General features: G+C 49.5%; 1 protein-coding gene across 1 annotated transcript in view; it reads right to left on the bottom strand.

Annotated features, from left to right (window-relative positions):
- The window catches only part of PPM1K (protein phosphatase, Mg2+/Mn2+ dependent 1K), a 58,814-nt gene extending 42,657 nt beyond the window's left edge, over window positions 1-16,157 (bottom strand). The window contains exon 1 of the mRNA XM_069743435.1: window positions 16,094-16,157. The gene's annotated coding sequence lies outside the window, so the exon portion shown is untranslated. The remainder of the gene's footprint in view (window positions 1-16,093) is intronic.
- Window positions 16,158-20,912: the final 4,755 nt, after the last annotated feature.

Here is a 20,912-nt window from a genome sequence, read left to right as displayed (position 1 = left end):
ATCGCGCGACAAGGAAGGCCACCAAAAGGACCTAGCAACCAAATCTCTGGTACCAAAAATCCCAGGATGACCAGCCAACACTGAACAATGAACCTCAGAAATAACCTTACTTGTCCATCTATCAGGAACAAACAGCTTCCCCACTGGACAGCGGTCAGGCCTATCAGCCTGAAATTCCTGAAGCACCCGCCGCAAATCAGGGGAGATAGCAGAAAGAATCACCCCCTCCTTAAGAATGCCAACCGGCTCTAGAACTCCAGGAAAATCAGGCGAAAAACTCCTAGAGAGGGCATGAGCCTTAACATTCTTAGATCCCGGAAGATACGAGACCACAAAATCAAGACGGGAGAAAAACAGGGACCATCGAGCCTGTCTAGGATTCAGCCGCTTGGCCGACTCGAGGTAAATCAGATTCTTATGATCAGTCAGGACCACAACGCGGTGTTTAGCTCCCTCAAGCCAATGCCGCCACTCCTCAAACGCCCACTTCATAGCCAACAACTCCCGATTGCCGACATCATAATTGCGTTCCGCAGGCGAAAACTTTCTGGAAAAAAAAGCACACGGTTTCATCAAAGAACCATCAGTGTAACAACCCTGCCGGCATCACTGCATGGCCTTCCATTCCCCACCTGCCTGTTACATCTACTCACTCACCCAGTGCCATGCTGTGAGATCTGTCTGCTGCTGGTTCCATGCCATGTGCTTCATGGCGGCCTGCTCTGTGTACACTTCCTGGCTGTGTGCATAGGGGGGCGGCGCCAGCCACTCCGGATTCTTATTGAGACTGTGTGCACCTCCCTAAGGTGCTTCTGGCCAATAGCCTTGAGGCCTCTGATACTTAAGGCATCCTCACCCATTGGAGGATGCCTGAGCAAACTATTCCCCTCAGTTAGCATTTGCTACTGAGCTGCCAGGTCGTGTGTTTCCTGTCTCAGAGGGCTGCACTATTGCAGGCCTTCATCTGTGTTCTGTTTGTGTATCCGTGTCCGTTCCTGTCTGTACTCTGGTCTATGTCCGTCCCTGCTCCTTCTTTGTCATTAGTCATTTCCCACTCTGCTGTGTGTACCTCTGCCTTATCTTTCTGCTCTGTTCGCCACTGTCTGTGGCTCTTCTTCTCTCTGCTCAGTTCTACCACAACCTGTGGTTCTGTGTCTCTCAGCTTTTTTCTCAGCTCTGCTCTCTGACCTTGCTCCGCACTCTGTGGCTTTGCTCTGCGGCTCCGCTCCTTACGGTTCCACCTGGCACCGCTGCTTGCGGTTCTACGTCTTTAGCTCTTGGCGTTACCTCCTGCGGTTTCGCTCTTGGCTCCGCCTCCAGCGTCTCCGCCTCCAGCGTCTCCGCTCTTGGCTCCGCCTCCAGCGTCTCCGCTCTTGGCTCCGCCTCCAGCGTCTCCACTCTTGGCTCCGCCTCCAGCGTCTCCACTCTTGGCTCCGCCTCCAGCGTCTCCACTCTTGGCTCCGCCTCCAGCGTTTCCGCTCTTGGATCCGCCTCCAGCGTCTCCGCTCTTGGATCCGCCTCCAGCGTCTCCGCTCTTGGCTCCACCTCCAGCGTCTCCGCTCTTGGCTCTGCCTCCAGCATCTCTGCTCTTGGCTCCGCCTCCTGCGGCTCCGTCCTTGGCTCTGCCTTCTCCTTCTCTACTCTCTGCTCTGCCTTCTCCTTCTCTACTCTTAGCTCCGCCTTCTACTCGTACTCAGCCTCCTGCGATTCAGCTTTGCTTCCACTCTTGCTCTATCTTTATTCTGCAACTTTCCATACAGGTCTCTACCTGTTCCTTTATATTCTCCAGTCTGAACAGGTTCTTACCTGTTTCCACACATCCATCTGAATCCCAGTTCCTACCAGAGTATCAGTCCTGTCTGCCAGTGCCAGCCGTGCCCGCCTGTCTGCCTGAGTGCCAGCCGCGCCCGTCTGCCTGCCTGTATCTCCGTCAAGCCAGTCCACCCGTCAGGGCCTCTGCCATACCTGTCTGTCAGCCAGTGTCACAGCCGTGCCTGCCTGCCCATGTCTTGTCCCCGGTGGGATCAGCATCCACAGTCCGACTCCACCCTGGAGTGGTACCTGGTAGCTTCCTATTGCACAAGTCTGACCTCACCATCAGGGGCTCCAGCGAACACCTAGGAAGCTACTTAGTTACGCCCCTTCCAGGGAAGTTCGGTCTGTGGTCCAGTGGGGCCACACCCCCAGGCGCCCGCGCCAACCAGTCTCGGTGCGAGCGTTACAGATTGCTCAGGCCATGGTCCCCGCTGAGTCCCATGAGCCGTTGCTCTCGGAGCAAAATGAACTCTCTTCTAGCCTTTATTGGCCCCCGGAAGGTTTTTATACTCAGTTGAAAGATCTACCTACACCTACTCCTGGTGGTCTCCTCATAATCTCTAGAGAGTTGTATGATTACATTGCCAGTAGAGAAAAACTCCTTCCGCCTAGATACTATGGGGATCCAGAGGAGTGCATGGAGTTCCTGGAGCGTAGTCTGATGTACAGTATATCGAAGCTAATCCTTCCGAATTTTCTTCTGATGAGTTCAAGGTAGGATTTATCTTGTCCTACCTAGCAGGAGATGCATTGAATTGGATGAACCCTCTCTGGGAAGCAAGGGATCCAATCCTCTCAGACCTTGGGGCTTTCCTGGAAGCCTTTGTTAAAGCCTTCAAAGCGCCTAAACCTGCTCCTCCTGCAAAGTCTTCCCTCACCAGATCCCAGAGGCGGTCTAGACGAGCGAATCCCCCAAAGAAATCGTCACGTCAGACAAAGTCCGTCCAAGACCCACCTGTTCCTCTACCTGTCCCAGCAGGTACCCAAGCAAAACCCCAGAAGGCTGATAAAAGTGGGCTGGCAAAGCAGCAGCCCAAATCCAGCCGCAAGAAGGGAACGCGGTATCGCTGCGGTTGCAATGAACATCCAGACGGTCTCTGCCCTGTAGATCTAAAACTCCAAAACCCTGGGCCAGCAGGAGAGGCTGCCCTATGTGAGAGTACCTCCTCTCCATTAAAATCAAAGACGGTGTCTCTGTTTTCCGGGAGCTTTGGTGTGGTAAAGTCGCCAACCATTCGGAGTCGGTGTGTGGTCTCTGTCATACAGCTCCAGAACCCGGTAAGGGCGTTGTCTGAAGTTGGTCAAGCCCTACTCAAGAGCAGTCTAGTCCTGCAAGGACAACTACAGCTCCAAGTTGGAGCCTTATACACAAAGAAGTTTATCTACTGTATGCTGTCTGTTATGCCCATGGGTCATTCTGAGCCTGGGACGCTACCACTCGCTCTGGTCAAGAGTTCCTGCAAAATACTTCGTTTGAATTTATCCAGTCATGAGAGGTGTCTGGTTCCCATGCATCAAGGACAGTCAACTGTGTTGTCTTCTTCTTCAGCTGGTCTGCTAGTCGTCGAGTCAAGGTGTGTTGATGTCACCCAAGATGGGGAAGCGGTGATTATCTCTCCACACGTCTCCAGTGACTATACCAGGAACCCGTTAGTCATCGAGTCAAGGAGTGCTGATGTTACCAAAGATGGGAAAGCGGTGACAATCTCTCCTCACTACTCTAATGACTATACCTGTAACCTGTTCGTGGAAATACCTCCGCCTCTTGGACGTTTTTTTCTGGATAATCGGCAGAAAATGGTTCCTATGTGGGTGCCTTCATTGTCCATATGGCCGGTTGGTGAAGATTCCAAAACAGAAGTTTTCTCCTCTCAGTTTTTTCCTGATCCGGTGGAGTTATTATTCTCCACCCTCTGCTCCAGTGACTTTTCCTGCGTTCAGTACTCTGGAACATTTCAGCTACCTGAAAGTTCGTCTCTGGATATCGGGCAGAAGGTGTATCCTGTGAGTGTTCCTTCGGCTTCAATGTGGCCGCCTGGTGAAGATTTCAAGACATCTCTGCTACCTGAAAATTTGTCTCTGGATATCAGGCAGAAGATGTATCCTGTGAGTGTTCCTTCGGCTTCTAAGTGGCTGGCTGGTGAAGATATCAAACCAGTAGCATACAAGTCCCTGCTTCTTGTCTACCCAGAGGAAATGGTCCAGTCCATTGAGGAGGCTAACCCTATTTGGTACAAAGAGACTTTGCTATCTGAGATTTCTGATGAAGCTAACCCTGTTGGGCACAAAGAAACTTTGTCTTCTGAGATTCCTGGTGACCCGTTTGCCTTATCCTACTTTGAAGATGTTATGACTTGGACTGTGAGTGGTTTCTTTCTTCTTCTATGGATCATTTTAGCAGGTTTGAAGAAGAGGGGCGTAAAGTAGGGGGTACTGTAACAACCCTGCCGGCATCACTGCATGGCCTTCCATTCCCCACCTGCCTGTTACATCTACTCACTCACCCAGTGCCATGCTGTGAGATCTGTCTGCTGCTGGTTCCATGCCATGTGCTTCATGGCGGCCTGCTCTGTGTACACTTCCTGGCTGTGTGCATAGGGGGGCGGCGCCAGCCACTCCGGATTCTTATTGAGACTGTGTGCACCTCCCTAAGGTGCTTCTGGCCAATAGCCTTGAGGCCTCTGATACTTAAGGCATCCTCACCCATTGGAGGATGCCTGAGCAAACTATTCCCCTCAGTTAGCATTTGCTACTGAGCTGCCAGGTCGTGTGTTTCCTGTCTCAGAGGGCTGCACTATTGCAGGCCTTCATCTGTGTTCTGTTTGTGTATCCGTGTCCGTTCCTGTCTGTACTCTGGTCTATGTCCGTCCCTGCTCCTTCTTTGTCATTAGTCATTTCCCACTCTGCTGTGTGTACCTCTGCCTTATCTTTCTGCTCTGTTCGCCACTGTCTGTGGCTCTTCATCTCTCTGCTCAGTTCTACCACAACCTGTGGTTCTGTGTCTCTCAGCTTTTCTCTCAGCTCTGCTCTCTGACCTTGCTCCGCACTCTGTGGCTTTGCTCTGCGGCTCCGCTCCTTACGGTTCCACCTGGCACCGCTGCTTGCGGTTCTACGTCTAGCTCTTGGTGTTACCTCCTGCGGTTCTGCTCTTGGCTCCACCTCCAGCGTCTCCGCTCTTGGCTCCGCCTCCAGCGTCTCCACTCTTGGCTCCGCCTCCAGCGTTTCCGCTCTTGGCTCTGCCTCCAGCGTCTCCGCTCTTGGCTCCGCCTCCAGCGTCTCCGCTCTTGGCTCCACCTCCAGCGTCTCCGCTCTTGGCTCTGCCTCCAGCGTCTCTGCTCTTGGCTCCGCCTCCTGCGTCTCCGTCCTTGGCTCTGCCTTCTCCTTCTCTACTCTCTGCTCTGCCTTCTCCTTCTCTACTCTGCCTTCTCCTTCTCTGCTCATAGCTCTGCCTTCTCCTTCTCTTCTCTTAGCTCCGCCTTCTACTCGTACTCAGCCTCCTGCGATTCAGCTTTGCTTCCACTCTTGCTCTATCTTTATTCTGCAACTTTCCATACAGGTCTCTACCTGTTCCTTTATATTCTCCAGTCTGAACAGGTTCTTACCTGTTTCCACACATCCATCTGAATCCCAGTTCCTACCAGAGTATCAGTCCTGTCTGCCAGTGCCAGCCGTGCCCGCCTGTCTGCCTGAGTGCCAGCCGCGCCCGTCTGCCTGCCTGTATCTCCGTAAAGCCAGTCCGCCCGTCAGGGCCTCTGCCATACCCGTCTGTCAGCCAGTGTCACAGCCGTGCCTGCCTGCCCGTGTCTTGTCCCCGGTGGGATCAGCATCCACAGTCCGACTCCACCCTGGAGTGGTACCTGGTAGCTTCCTATTGCACAAGTCTGACCTCACCATCAGGGGCTCCAGCGAACACCTAGGAAGCTACTTAGTTACGCCCCTTCCAGGGAAGTTCGGTCTGTGGTCCAGTGGGGCCACACCCCCAGGCGCCCGCGCAAACCAGTCTCGGTGCGAGCGTTACAATCAGACTCCCTCTGAGACAAAACGGCCCCTGCCCCAATCTCAGAAGCGTCGACCTCAACTTGAAAAGGAAGAGAAACATCCGGCTGACGCAACACAGGGGCAGAAGTAAATCGGCGTTTAAGCTCCTGAAAGGCCTCAACAGCCTCAGAGGACCAATTCGTCACATCAGCGCCTTTCTTCGTCAAATCAGTAAGGGGCTTAACCACACTGGAAAAGTTGGCAATGAAACGGCGATAGAAATTAGCAAAGCCCCAAAATTTTTGAAGGCCCTTCACAGATGTGGGTTGGATCCAGTCATGAATAGCTTGGACCTTAACAGGATCCATTTCTATAGACGAGGGAGAAAAAATAAAACCCAAAAAAGAGACCTTCTGAACTCCGAATAGGCACTTAGACCCCTTCACAAACAAAGCATTATCACGAAGGATCTGGAACACCATCCTGACCTGCTTCACATGAGACTCCCAATCATCGGAAAAAATCAAAATATCATCCAAATATACGACCATGAATTTATCAAGATAATTGCGGAAAATATCATGCATGAAAGACTGGAACACAGATGGAGCATTAGAGAGCCCAAATGGCATCACAAGATATTCAAAATGGCCTTCGGGCGTATTAAATGCAGTTTTCCATTCGTCACCCTGTTTAATACGAACAAGATTATATGCCCCTCGGAGGTCAATCTTAGTAAACCAACTAGCCCCCTTAATCTGAGCAAACAAATCAGTAAGCAAAGGCAAGGGGTATTGGAATTTGACCGTGATCTTATTAAGAAGACGATAATCAATACAGGGTCTCAAGGAGCCATCCTTCTTAGCAACAAAAAAGAAACCCGCTCCCAATGGTGACGAAGAGGGCCGAATATGCCCCTTCTCCAAAGACTCCTTAACATAACTCCGCATGGCGGCATGCTCTGGCACAGACAGATTGAAAAGTCGGCCCTTAGGGAACTTGCAACCAGGAATCAAGTTAATCGCACAATCACAGTCCCTGTGCGGAGGAAGGGAACTGGACTTGGGCTCATCAAATACATCCTGGAAATCCGACAAAAACTCAGGGACCTCAGAAGAGGGGGAAGAGGAAATTGACATCAAAGGAACGTCACTATGTACCCCTTGACAACCCCAACTAGTCACCGACATAGTTTTCCAATCCAGCACCGGATTATGTTCCTGTAACCATGGAAAACCCAGTACAACAACATCATGCAGGTTATGCAACACCAGAAAACGGCAATCTTCCTGATGTGCTGGAGCCATGTACATAGTCATCTGTGTCCAGTACTGAGGTTTATCCTTGGCCAAGGGTGTAGCATCAATACCCCTCAAAGGAATAGGGCTCTGCAAAGGCTGCAAGGAAAAACCACAGCGCCTGGCGAATTCTAAGTCCATTAAGTTCAGGGCAGCGCCTGAATCCACAAATGCCATGACAGAAAAGGACGACAATGAGCAAATCAGGGTCACAGATAAGAGAAATTGAGGCTGTATAGTACTAATGGTAACAGACCTAGCGACTCTCTTAGTACGCTTAGGGCAATCAGAGCTAACATGAGCAGAATCACCACAGTAAAAACACAGCCTATTCTGACGTCTGAATTCCTGCCGTTCTGTTCTAGTCAAAATCCTATCACATTGCATAGGTTCTGGACTCTGCTCAGAGGATACTGCCATATGGTGCACAGCTTTGCGCTCGCGCAGACGCCGATCGATCTGAATGGCTAGAGACATAGATTCGCTCAAACCGGCAGGCGTAGGAAAGCCCACCATAACATCTTTAAGGGCTTCAGAAAGACCTTTTCTGAAAATAGCAGCCAGAGCCTCTTCATTCCATTTAGTGAGCACAGACCATTTTCTAAATTTCTGGCAGTATAATTCTGCCGCTTCCTGACCTTGACACAAGGCCAACAGGGTTTTTTCTGCATGATCCACAGAATTAGGTTCGTCATACAATAATCCGAGCGCTTGAAAAAATGCATCTACATTCAATAATGCTGGATCCCCTGTTTCAAGAGAAAAAGCCCAGTCTTGAGGGTCACCACGCAGCAAGGATATGATGATTTTTACTTGCTGAATGGGATCACCAGAAGAACGGGGTTTCAAAGCAAAAAACAATCTGCAGTTATTTTTAAAGTTCAAAAACTTGGATCTGTCCCCAAAAAACAAATCAGGAGTAGGAATTCTAGGCTCTAAAGCCGGAGTCTGGACAACATAGTCCTGAATACTCTGTACTCTTGCAGCAAGTTGATCCACACGAGAAAACAAACCCTGAACATCCATGCCAAAGCATATATCCTGAACCACCCAGATATCAAGAGGAAAAAAAAGACAAACCAGAGCACAGAAAAAAAATGGTTCAGAACCTTCTTTTCCTTCTTTTGAGATGCATTTAATTCAATTTTGGCCACTTGTACTGTTATGATGCGGTGGTCTAGGAGCAACATGGAACGAGCTCTGAAGGAAGTGGTAACTGTACTGACCGCAGTCCCTAAGCTCAACACAACACTAGAAGTAGCCGTGGAATGCTCCTAACTCTCCCTAGGCATCTCGTCACAGCCTAAGAGCTAACTACCCCTAAAGACAGAAGCAGGAAAACTATCTTGCCTCAGAGAAAATCCCCAAAGGATAGATTAGCCCCCCACAAATAATGACTGTGAGTGGAGAGGAAAAAGACATACACAGAATGAAACCAGGATGAGTACAGGAGGCCAGTCTAGCTTGATAGATAGGACAGGATGGAATACTGTGCGGTCAGTATAAAACACTACAAAAAATCCACGCAGAGTTTACAAAAAAATCTCCACACCTGATTAAAGGTGTGGAGGGCAAATCTGCTTCCCAGAGCTTCCAGCAAGACAGAATTAATTCACACTGATAAGCTGGACGAACATAGAAAGCACAGAATGGATAAGTCCACAATCTATGGACAGAAAATCGCAAGCAAAAACTTAGCTTTGCTGAACTGGTCAGGATAATAGGGAAATCCAAAGACATGTGAATCCAACCAGGAACCATTTACAAGTGGCACTGGCTGAAGGAACAGCCAGGCCTAAATAGCCGAGCAGAAGAGACGATAAGTGGAGGCAGCTGATGACAGCTAACTCCGAGGAGCAGCCATACCACTTGAAACCACAAGAGGGAGCCCAAGAGCAGAACTCACAAAAGTGCCACTTACAACCACCGGAGGGAGCCCAAGAGCGGAATTCACAACACCGCTCCATACACCTCGTACACATTCAGCTCCGCTCCGTACACCTCGTACACATTCAGCTACGCTCCATACACCTCGTACACATTCAGCTCCGCTCCGTACACCTCGTACACATTCAGGTCCGCTCCATACACCTCGTACACATTCAGCTCCGCTCCGTACACCTCACACACACACAGCTCTGTTCCGTACACCTCGTACACTCTCAGCTCCGCTCCGTACACCTCGTACACATTCAGCTCCGCTCCATACACCTCGTACACACATGGCTCCGCTGCATACATCTCACACACACACGGCTCCGCTCCATACACCTCGCACACGCACGGCTCCACTCCATACACCTCGCACACACACGGCTCCTCTCCATACACCTCGTACACATTCAGCTCCACTCCATACACCTCATACACATTCAGCTCTGCTCCATACATCTCGTACACACACAGCTCTGCTCCGTACACCTCGTACACATTCAGCTCCGCTCCATACACCTCGTACACACACGGCTCTGCTCCATACACCTCATTCACACACGGCTCCTCTCCATACACCTCATTCACACACGGCTCCGCTCCATACACCTTATACATACACTTACCATTGCAACCAGCACAGCAGAGTCCTCTCAGTCCTGCAATCCATGGAGGTCCCGATCATGTGACCCGTGACTCCTCCCCTCCTGTGACCTCATCACAGGTCCTGTTTGCACAGAGCAGTCAATATGTGGTGTGCTGCTCTTCGAGTGCAGGGATGACCGGCTGATATTGCACACCGTGGGTTGTGAGCAGGGGCGCGTGCACTGCAATAGTGACAGCAAATGTCAGGGATTATGGAGAGTCTGCACCAGGTGTTCTGGCCACCGCTCTGCTGCCCCCTATCTTTTAGTGACGACTGCCGCCTGAAGCAAGGGTCTCAACTTGCCCCATGATAGCGGTGCCCCTGCTTACGGCTCTGCCTGCTCTGTACCTTTGTGGCTTACCTCTGCTCCGCACTCCTGCGGTTCTGCTCCGTTCTACTCTGCTCCGCTCCAGTTGCTGCAGTAATCTCTTGCTGCAGCTCCTCTCCGCATTCATTGCGGTTCCACTCTCCTTAGCTTCTGCAGTAATCTCCTGCTACAGCTCCTCTCCTCATTCCTTGTGGCTATGCTCTGCTTAGCTTCTGTGGCTGCAGTAATCTCTTGCTGCAGCTCCTCTCTGCATTCCTTGCGGTTCTGTTCTGCTTTGCCGCTGCAGATATCTCTTGCTGCAGCTCCTCTCCGCATTCCTTGTGGTTCTGCTCTGTTTAGCTTTTGTTGTTACACTATCTCTTGCTGCTCTTCCACTCCTATCTGCAGCCTTCCACTTCTCTTCCTGTGTGAACAGGTCCCAACCTGTTCCTTCATTCTCCTTTCCTTCTGACTTGTTTCCGTACCTGCATCTCCTGTGTGAACAGGTCCCAACCTGTTCCTTCATACTTCAATCCTTTCTGCTTGTTTTCTTATCTGCACCTCCAGTGTGAACAGGTCCCTATCTGTTTCTTCTTACTACATATCCTTACCTGCACCCCCTGTGTGAACAGGTCCCTACCTGTTCCTTTATACACTACACCAACCAGTCTTGTGTTCCTGCCATCCCTGCCAGCCCTGTGTGCCTGCCAGCCCTGTGTTCTTTGCCGTGCCTGCAGCCCTGTGTTCTCTGCCGTGCCTGCCAGCCCTGTGATCTCTGCCGTGCCTGCCAGCCCTGTGTTCTCTGTCATGTCTCTGCCAGCCCTGTGTCTCAGCTGTGCCAGCCTACTCATCTGAGTTTCAGCTGTGCTCTTCTGCCAGTCCTGCCTGATGCCCGCACCTGTCCTAGTGTTCCTGTTCTTCAAGTGGGATCAGCAGCCACAGCCAGACACCACCCTGGAGTAGCACCTGGCAGCTGCCTGCTGCACAAGCCTGACCTCACCATCAGAGGCTCCAGTGAAAACCCAGGCAGCTGTCATAGTCACGCCCCTTCCAGGGTAGTCTGGTTTGTGGCACAGTGGGGCCACAAACCCCCCGAGCTCACGCCCATCTGTCAGGGCGTGAGCATGACACATTCCTGTCCCACAATGATGACCTTGGGTCAACAGTTTTCAACTCTACAAGAGAAGACAACCAGCTAGCACCTGCAAGGGAGGACAAAGAGTTGATAAAGATTATGGAAAAGGAATTCATCCAAGAAGATTCAAATAGCTGGGTAGCACCTTTACCTTTTCGTTCTCCAAGGCTACCTGATACTGTAATCTGCAACAAGCAACGGCAAGGTTTTCATCCCTAAAACGCACCTTAAAAAGAAGGCCAGAGATGGAGAAACATTTTGTTGACTTCATGCAGAATATTTTCGACAGAGCTCACGCAGAACACGCACCCCTGCTAAAAGAAGGTGAAGAATGCTGGTATCTCCCATCCTTTGGTGTCTACCATCCTCGCAAATCTGACCAAATTAGAGTGGTGTTTGACTCCAGTGCTCAGTATGAAGGCATCTTCCTAAATAGCCTGCTCCTCACTGGGCCTAATCTAAACAACAGCCTTATAGGAGTACTGATTCCCTTCAGGCAAGAAATGCCAACAGCAGCAAACCTTAGACTCCACAAGATCATCTCCAACAGTAAAAAGGTAATGGAAGCATTTCCATCTGAGGATCACGCTGCTGGTGTAAGGGATCTTGTTCTGGGTTCTGACGTTCCTCCCATGCAACGCTGCCTCGGTCTGCTTTGGGATATTAACCAGGACATATTCACTTTCCAGGTGTCAGCTTGTGATAAACCTTTCACTAAACGAGGAGTTCTATCTGTTGTGAACAGCATCTATGATCCTCTCGGGTTTATCGCACCCATCACCATTGAAGGCAAGATACTGTTGAGACAGTTGACCGCCAAGAGTACGGATTGGGACACTCCACTACCATCCCAGAAACAACAAAGGTGGGAGGCATGGAAGAAGTCTCTGAAGGTCTTAGAGCATTTCCAAGTCCCACGTTGTTATTCCCCAGGCACCCTTTCAGCCACCATCAGAAGAGAAGTCCACATTTTCTCCAACGCTTCTACAGAGGCTATAGCTGTCATAGTCTACATGAAGACCTTGGAAGAAGATAACCGGGTGCATTGTGGATTCATCCTCGGTAAGGCAAACTAACCCCAAAACCTGCTCACTCTGTTCCAAGACTCGAACTTTGTGCCGCTGTTCTGGCAGTGGAGTTAGCTGAAGCTATAAAGGATGAAATGGACATTGCTATTGCATTTACCTTCTACACAGACAGTAAAGTAGTACCAGTAACATCGGATCCTGATGCATCAATGATCCTTACTCCTGCTACACTTCTTACTCAGAAGGTTGGAGCTGCGGCAATCCCTCCAGGGAAGTTTGTGGACGGGGACATTTACAGACGTCAGTGGAAACAAGTACAACACTTGTCCAATGTCTTTTGGCACTGCTGGAAAACTGAATACCTGCACTTGCTCCAAAGCCATCACAAATGGCAGACTGCAAAATCTATTCTCCAAGAGGGAGACCTCATCCTCTTTAAAGATAAAGAAGCTCATTGCAACGACTGGCCAATGGGTCTTATCACCAAGGTTGCACCAAGCAATGACGGGAAGATCTGTAAGGTAGAAGTCAAGATTACAAAGGGCAGTTCAACTCGTATTTTCTTCCGTCCAGTCACTGAGCTTGTGCCACTTTTACCAAAGGAGGACATAAAGTCGTTTATGTACACTGCTCACGGCGGGGAGCCTACCGCCATATATTCCTCTAGCTGTGTTGGAACATTTGAACTTTCTCCAGCGGATTGTTAGGTTGGTCGAAGTGTTTGCACTTTTCGGCTTCCCCAATCTGAAGAGGGGTTTACGTTTGGACTCAGACTATGCCGCTGTTGAGGACTTCATGCCTCCAACTGAAGACTGGACCATGCCAATTGGACTACAACTGTTGTTGTTGTTACTTGCATGCTTGTTTTTCCTTTTGTTTTTCAGATCTACAGTGACATCCCCAGAGGACATCATAAGAATTATGAAATCTAAAGATTTCAGATGGGGAGTGTTATGTCCCATGAATGAGACATTTTAATGACTGTCCTGTACATTTTACATGCTGTATTGCAGTTTCTCATATTGTTTATTGTTGCTATGTGTACCTGTGTTTTGCATAGCTCAAATCCTCCCTTTTTCCATGAAGTTTGTCCCTTCTGTCTCCCTCTGCTGGGTGTCATCTCACTTCCTTCTTCTTCTCCCTGTGTCTCAGTCTCCATCTTGGCTTCATTAGAGGCACATGTGCTTTCAGCTTGTCTGAAGAAAGTCTTTTTTACCTGCTGCTGTTTGTATGCATTCAACAAGAATTCTTAAAGAAATTGAAGTCTCTTCTGTATTCTTCATAATATGTGTGCCGGCAGCTGAGTTAAGCTATCTGTGAACGTCGCCAATTGTAAGTAAGGTAAAGAGATTCAGCATCTCACAGAGCCATATTTGCAGCCACAGGCCCCGGGGACAGAATATTACCAGCATATACTTTCCCGCCCACGGGAGACCCTGATTGTGCTGCGGCGTTGTTTGCTCCGGCCAAATATGTTCATGGACTAGGGGCTCAGTGGAAGGTACTGGACACCGACCACTGGCACCAGAAGACAGACCGTTGTTTGCAGGACCCCACTGGAACAGCACCGCGCAGCCAATGTTGGCGTCATCGCCTGCTCCATAATTGCTACGGCCTGGAAGACGACTAACAGGCTAAGTTGATCTAACACGAACTGCCACTATCTTTTCCCTTGTTTTCATTGACTCTGCGCTTCTTTTTGCATCTGAACTGTTTTTGTCCTCCCTTTAACTGTTTGTCTCCCTGCGTGGAGTATTCCCCTGTTAAGTAAAATTGTTAACCCTTGCTCTGCCTCCTGTCTGTCACTGTATCCCGCAACCAGCTCACATCTACAGCCCACAATTCCTATATGAAGACATCGGCAGCAGTCACTGCAAACTATAAAATGAGAATTACAGTCAAAATAATCTATGAATTTCTCAAGCTTCAAAAGAATCAGACACCTTATATTTTATATGGACAGGGCAAAAAAGTGCCTCATTTTTATGGGCAGTCCTGGAATTTCTGGACAGTTGGCAACCCAGTAGTGAATGTGTGTGGTTACCCTTAGAGAGCAAAAGGATCAGCTGTCACCTTTCTTTTTTAAGAGGAAGACACTTCAGGAAACGTCGGCGTTCTTTCTCTTGAAGCTTTGTTTTTTTAGTAGTTTTTAGGATGTTTCCTGAGCGCTTTCTTAACTTTTTATGATCCACAGCATGGTTCTTATTAACGTTATTTCCAGTATTTTTGGTCATCTTTTTACTGGTGTTTTCTTTTTTCTCTCCATTCAACAATGAAAAAAATACTTTCAAAATGCTAAAAGAGACCCCCAGGTTGCCTTATGGGCGCTTTTTTGTCATCCCATTGACTTATATTATTAAGTATAAAGTGTCTTCAGAGACGAAAATGCTCCATACTTATAAAGACGTTCAAAAGACATATGAACATATAAACAGTAAAGTGCACAGAAATGCATATTTTCAATACTTTAATTTTTTCCGAGAGCCGTTTCAGGCTGGTTTGAGTGAATTCACTTGAAAATGATGTAGCGTGCAGATACCTTTAGAGAACAAAATGATCTGCAGTCTAAAATCAGACACGCCGGATCCTTATCTCCCCCAACAATCGTTTGGGGCCTCCATACACATTAGACCATCAGCCAAATCCATCGATATGAGTCTAATGTGTATGGGGTGGTCTTAAGCCCAGATTCACATAGACTGGATCGGCTACATATCTTTTGAGCCTTGACCAAAGCTCAACAGTCTCATGTTCGTCTATATATAAAGCTAAGTCTCCATTTTGTTAGTCCATGGAAATCTGACTGCACTCAGATGTCATTCAAAGTGCAGTCCTCTGGTTTCAACGGACTCATGGACTTGCAAGGCTGAGTGTGATTCGAATATTGGATCAAACTTGTGCATGCGATTGAACGGGGAAAAAAACAGCATGCTGCGATTGCATGCAAAATTCGGATCGCATGCACCGATAAAAGTCTATGGATGCATATGAATTTCTCTGTCTCCTCTGCAGCTATGCTGTAATCCTCTTGTGAGAGGATCGGAGCACAGAGCACTGACAGTTGGCTCCTGCTGACAGCAAAGCTGAAGCCTAGGGTCATTAGCATATCGCATCGAATGTGATACGCTAGTGTGACACCAGTTGTGATACGCTAGTGTGACACCAGTCTAAAGGGAGATTTCACAAGCGCCTAAACGGCACATTTTTTTCCCACTGAAGCAGCATCATAATAATCCATGACCCACAGCCAGACTGAGATTTGAGGATAAAAAAAAAAAACATTTTCAGCAGCTTTATAAAAAAAACCATTCCAAAGTAATTGTGATGTGGCTTAACTTTCTAATATGCCCGTAGTCCAAATTATACATTATTAAACCAATGGCAAGGCCCTAATCTCCAATGTTCCTTGGCATAGGAGGGAGGTTTATGGATGAGATGTCTTGAATGTGCCTGCTTTATGTTTAACATTGCCATTGTAACTTTCAGTGAAAATGAACACTTCTGCCTTTAACATTATTTTCATGCACCTCTTTGAGAAGCGGCAAAATAGCGCCCCCTAAGTATCAGACAAAGATATACTATAAGTAGAAGCCAAAATCTCCTGCCAGGCTTCGTCAGACGAATGTGCATACAACCAATGTGCCAGTGCACATGACTGATTTTCCATACAAACCAACAGTCTGTGTAGGGAAAAAGTTGCCGCATGCACTACTTTGGTTCCAGTTCTGGACCGGAATAGTGCCTGTAAATAGCAGGCAGCTTCTCCACTCATCAGATATGCGGACAAGCAGATGGCCCGGCACTTGGAGTCGGTCACGTCTGCAATTTGTGGAAGTAACTGGCCAGAGTTTTTGTACTGCCATTTGAACTTGGCCTTACAGATATTAAATATTACAATATCCACTTAATGTATATTTAGTCTATGAAGAGTTAACACTCACAGATTTCCCTTACCTTATGCCTCAGGACACAACACAGTTATTAATGTGACAGCGATCTCATGTTGCTCATGAGTGTGCCAGCAGCAGATCAGTATGACACATGAAAAGCAAGCACATGACAGGAGTACACCCATCAGTATGACACATGAAAAGCAAGCACATGACAGGAATACACCCACTTCTGTACATAGACATTGTGCTCATATGTCTGTGCCACTAACCAGCTCTCTGCCTATTACCAATTCCTATGTGTTGTATTTATATCATGCTCAACTTCAATAGACAACGCACCTATCTTCATATATGTTATGGAAGGGCTAGTTACAATTTACATATATTACCACTCAAACTGGGGATTTAAAGCGACCCTCCACTCCTATAGTAAATGTGACCATACATTTCCAGTAAGAGTCGCCATACCTACTGTGCACCTCCTGCCACCATGTCTTAGTCTCCAAGGTTATCCCGTCTAGATCTCCAAAATGGCAGATTCATGGGGAGCACTATGGAAAGTTTGAACCTTGCAGAGAGGCCTAGTGAAGATGAATGCAGTACACAGTGCAGTCCAGTGTGTCTATCCTGCTATAGGGAAAAGGCAGGGAAGGCATGTTTAAGATGGTACACAGCGCCCGGATTTCTGCACTGATATGAAGGCTGCAACAGAGTGGAAGCTGATAATTGGCTGCAGTGGTCATGTGACACAATGTCAGCCATACCATAAGAGAAACAGTGCTGTGATTGAATGAATGGCACAAGTCCAGGTGTCACGGCTCTGTTGTCGAGTGTCCTGGGACCAGGGGCTCTTTCCCTGTCTCTAATGCTAGGGGTGCCCTAGCTCGCCCTCTTCCCCGGATTACTTATGATGGTGAAGATGCCAGGGCTACGTACCTTGCCTTAGCTCCTGTACCCACCCTTTGTCTGTTCCCTTTTGCCACCCAGGGAAAAGGGGAGTAGTAGTGTTCCGTAATACACCAACCAGACTAACAAGGCAATGCGAACAGGGGTAACGAAAAATACCAAATATATGACTATACTCAGACAACAGAGGAATGCATTGAACCCCCAGCACCAAGAATATGTTATGCTATATATATTAGGTATAATAGGTTCCATGTGAAATGCATCAGTCCACAGGCTGCGCCCCTTGGCAGAGGGGACAAGATATTCTCCTTCTGACCTCCCCCACCTTTGTAATTCCCACAGTAAATACCAGCAGGCTCCGGCCCCCTGCGGCTATTGTAATGTATGTATGGCCTGTTTTTTCTATTGGCCTGCCCTGTGTATCTGTGTTATATATTCTGTGTGTTGTAAATAAAGTGCGTTCTTTTAGACTGGAAATACCTGGAGTAGCAGTCAGCTTTTATATGCTCCCATATAATCAAGAAATTCTAGCCAGCATCCTTCATTCAGAATCCAGCAAAAGCAGAGTGGACCTCCTGAAACACGGGGGGTGCTGAAAGAGGTACTACAGCACAGTAGACCCCGTTACACTGGTGGCAGACAGCGGGATGTGATACCCCTTCTACAGGAGGAAAGGAATGAATGGAAGACAACTACCAGAAGTTAAAGAGGACTATACTAAAAGATCTGGTGGAAGCCCGAAGGTTAATCGCCAGCAACAAAACAAAAGTGGATTTGATAGCAGCCATCATGGAACACGACAGTGCAGCGCCCCCCAATGTGAACTTGGAGGAGACTGAATTCCAGAGGGAGGTAAAGAACAGACTGGCGTTCTATGGCCCAAACCCTGCAGTAGAGATCATACGAGAGGTGATGGCTGATATGCGTACTGATCTGAAGGACGAGATGGCCGAGCAGACCAGGATAGAGCTAACCAAGATGGAGATGGCAGAGCGGAGAGAGGAGAGTCAGCGAGCAAGGGGAGCTCTGGCCTCCGCCCAGGTACCTTCAACAGTAAGCCACAAAAAGATCCAGTATAATGCCTTCCGACAGTTGGGGGAGGCAGAGGAAGACATTGATGGCTTTCTGCAGGACTTTGAGCGGCAGTGTGCCCTTCATCAAGTGAAGCCGGAGGAACGGGTTCAAATTCTGGCCAGCAAGCTGACAGGCCGGCAGCGGACGCCTATCGCACGGTACCTGATGAGGACTGTATGGACTATGAGCGGATCAAAGAAGTGATCTTGGCCCGGTATGCGCTGACACCAGAGGCATACCGCCAAAAGTTCCGCGGACTTATAAAACGAGTAACCGATACCCACGCTGAATGGGCCTGTAAATTACGGTGGTCACTGCTACAGTGGGTACAAGGGAGCCAAGCAACCACTAAGGAGGACATCCTCCAGCTCTTCTTGTTAGAATGATTCTTTAATGGACTAAACCCCGAGACACAGGAATGGCTTCAGGACAGGCGGCCAATGACTCTTGAGGAAGCCGCTCGTCTGGCCGATGAACATCATGACGCCAGGAGGCCTCAGTTGTCCGGATCAAAGATGGTCACTAGGGGTCCGCCCATGGACCTGGAGGGCCCCAAACCACCGAAGATTGTAGGGGGACCAGCTAGAAACCCGGCCTACCACAGTTCCCCTGGGGCGTGATGCCACCCCTGCCGTCAGCTGGGCCACCTGCAAAGACAATGTCCCAACTGGACTCAGCATACCCAGTGGCCAAAGGCGGGAACAGCTACCTTCCGCCGGGCCGCTGTACACTGCTACCAAGGCGAAGCTGACCCGGCATTGGGGGCTACAACTAACCAAGGGGTGGAAGACATGGAGTAAGTGCTACATGAAGTAGACCCCGTGCAGGCAGCCCGGGCAGATAATCGACAACAGCATCGACAGGTTGTGTAGGTTAATGGGAAACGCATGCAGGGACTAAGATTCCGGAGCAACTTTGACCCTTGTGAAGCCTCATCTCGTCCGGGACGAAGAGAAGACGGACCGGACAGTGGCAGTCCGTGTAGCAGGGGGAGCCATACATCGACTGCCCACTGCCAGGATTCACCTGAACTGGGGAGTTGGGGATGGCCTTGTTGAGGTCGGCTTGATGGAGGATTTGCCTGCAGACGTTTTGCTGGGAAATGACTTGGGGCCCATGTTGTCTGCCTTCTCGGTTGCCCCTCTGGCTGAGACATATCCTGTGACCACCCGGAGACAAGCTCGAGCTGCGGAGGCGGAATCATACTCAGAGGAGGCCCAGGTAAGACATCCCAGCCCTATACGTATTCCCATAGCCAGACACATTTCTTGGGCCACCCCAGATGAATTTAAGAGGGAGTTACTTGGGGATCCTTCATTGGAGGGATATCGTGGGAAGGCACAGGAGGGGAACTGGAAGGGGAACAGTTTATATGGAAGCAGAGACTCCTCTCACAGAGCAGCACCACACAGGGACGAGCCCCACTATAAAACGACAGCTGGTAGGTCCCAAGAAGTATAGGCAGGAGTTACTGCGAATCTCTCATGACATACCCTTGGCCGGGCACTTCGGCGTCAGTCACACCAGGCATCGTCTGACACAAAACTTTTTTTGGCCGGGGGTAACCTATGATGTTCGTCAATACTGCCAGACCTGTGACAGTTGCCAGCGCATTGGCAAGAGGGGAGATCGATGCAAGGCCAAATTACGCCCCCTCCCCATTGTGGAGGAACCATTTAGCCGAGTAGGGGTCAATCTGATAGGGCCGTTAGCCAAACCCAGTCCGTCAGGGAAAAGGTATATATTGACAGTGGTAGATTATGCCACACGGTATCCAGAGGCGGTTGCGTTACCTAACGTACTGGCAGAGACGGTGGCGGCTGCCCTGCTCCAGGTTTTCTCACGGGTTGGATTTCCCCAGGAGATTATCTCAGACCAGGGTACCCAGTTTACAGCAGAGGTGACCAACCAACTGTGGAAGCTGTGCGGCGTAAAGTCCATTAGAAGCGCCCCGTACCACCCGCAAACCAATGGGTTGTGTGAACGCTTTAACGGGACGTTAAAACAACTCATTGGGACTTTTACCAGGATCTACAGGGACTGGGAGAAATTCTTGCCTCACCTCCTGTTTTCCTATCGAGAGGTGCCCCAAGAATCCACAGGGTTCTCCCCATTCAAACTGGTATACGGGAGACGGGTAAGGGGACCCCTAGACTTAGTGCTAGAACACTGGGAAGGGGAGGGCATCATAGAAGGGGTTCCTATTGTACCCTATGTGCTGGAATTCCGGGACCGCCTACAGGAGCTGACCTAGGCTGTACGTGGGAACATGCAGGTGGCCCAGCGACGCCAGCGCGTATGTACGATCGGAGGGCCAGAGAGCGCACCTTGGAAATAGGGCAGAAGGTCCTGGTGTTAGAGCCCACTAGGCAGAACAAGTTCCAAGCTGCATGGCAGGGGCCCTACCAGGAAGTGGGGAAAATAGCCGACACCACCTATAATGTCGCCGATTGTGATGACCCCAGGGTTATCCGCATGTTCCACGTGAATATGCTGAAGCCCTATCGGGAGCGCCCTGAAGAGGTAGTGGCCATCTGTGCACCTGAAGCAGAGGATTTAGCCGGACTTCCCTTGCCTGATGTCTTAGGGGAGAGGACTCAGTCTAAAACATGGGACCAGGTACACTGGGGTGAAGACTTAGGTCGCCGGGAGAGACAGCAGGCGTAGGAGTTGTTGAGGCAGCGACAGAGGATGTTTTCGGGGAAACCCGGGTACACTCACCTGGCACAACACAAGGTTGAGACCCAGGATCAGCCCCCCTGCGACAACCCCCCTTCCGCATCCCTGAGTCTGTACGAGAAGGGATGCGACAAGAGATACAAGAGATGTTGCGTTTAGGGGTCATTGAAGAGTCAGATAGTCCCTCGGCATCCCCCGTAGTGTTAGTGTCCAAGAAG

Source organism: Ranitomeya imitator, chromosome 1 (genome assembly GCF_032444005.1).
Source record: "Ranitomeya imitator isolate aRanImi1 chromosome 1, aRanImi1.pri, whole genome shotgun sequence".
Lineage (NCBI taxonomy): Eukaryota > Metazoa > Chordata > Amphibia > Anura > Dendrobatidae > Ranitomeya > Ranitomeya imitator.
The sequence above is the reverse complement of the archived record's forward strand: the minus strand, read 5'-3'. Positions and strand labels throughout refer to the sequence as shown.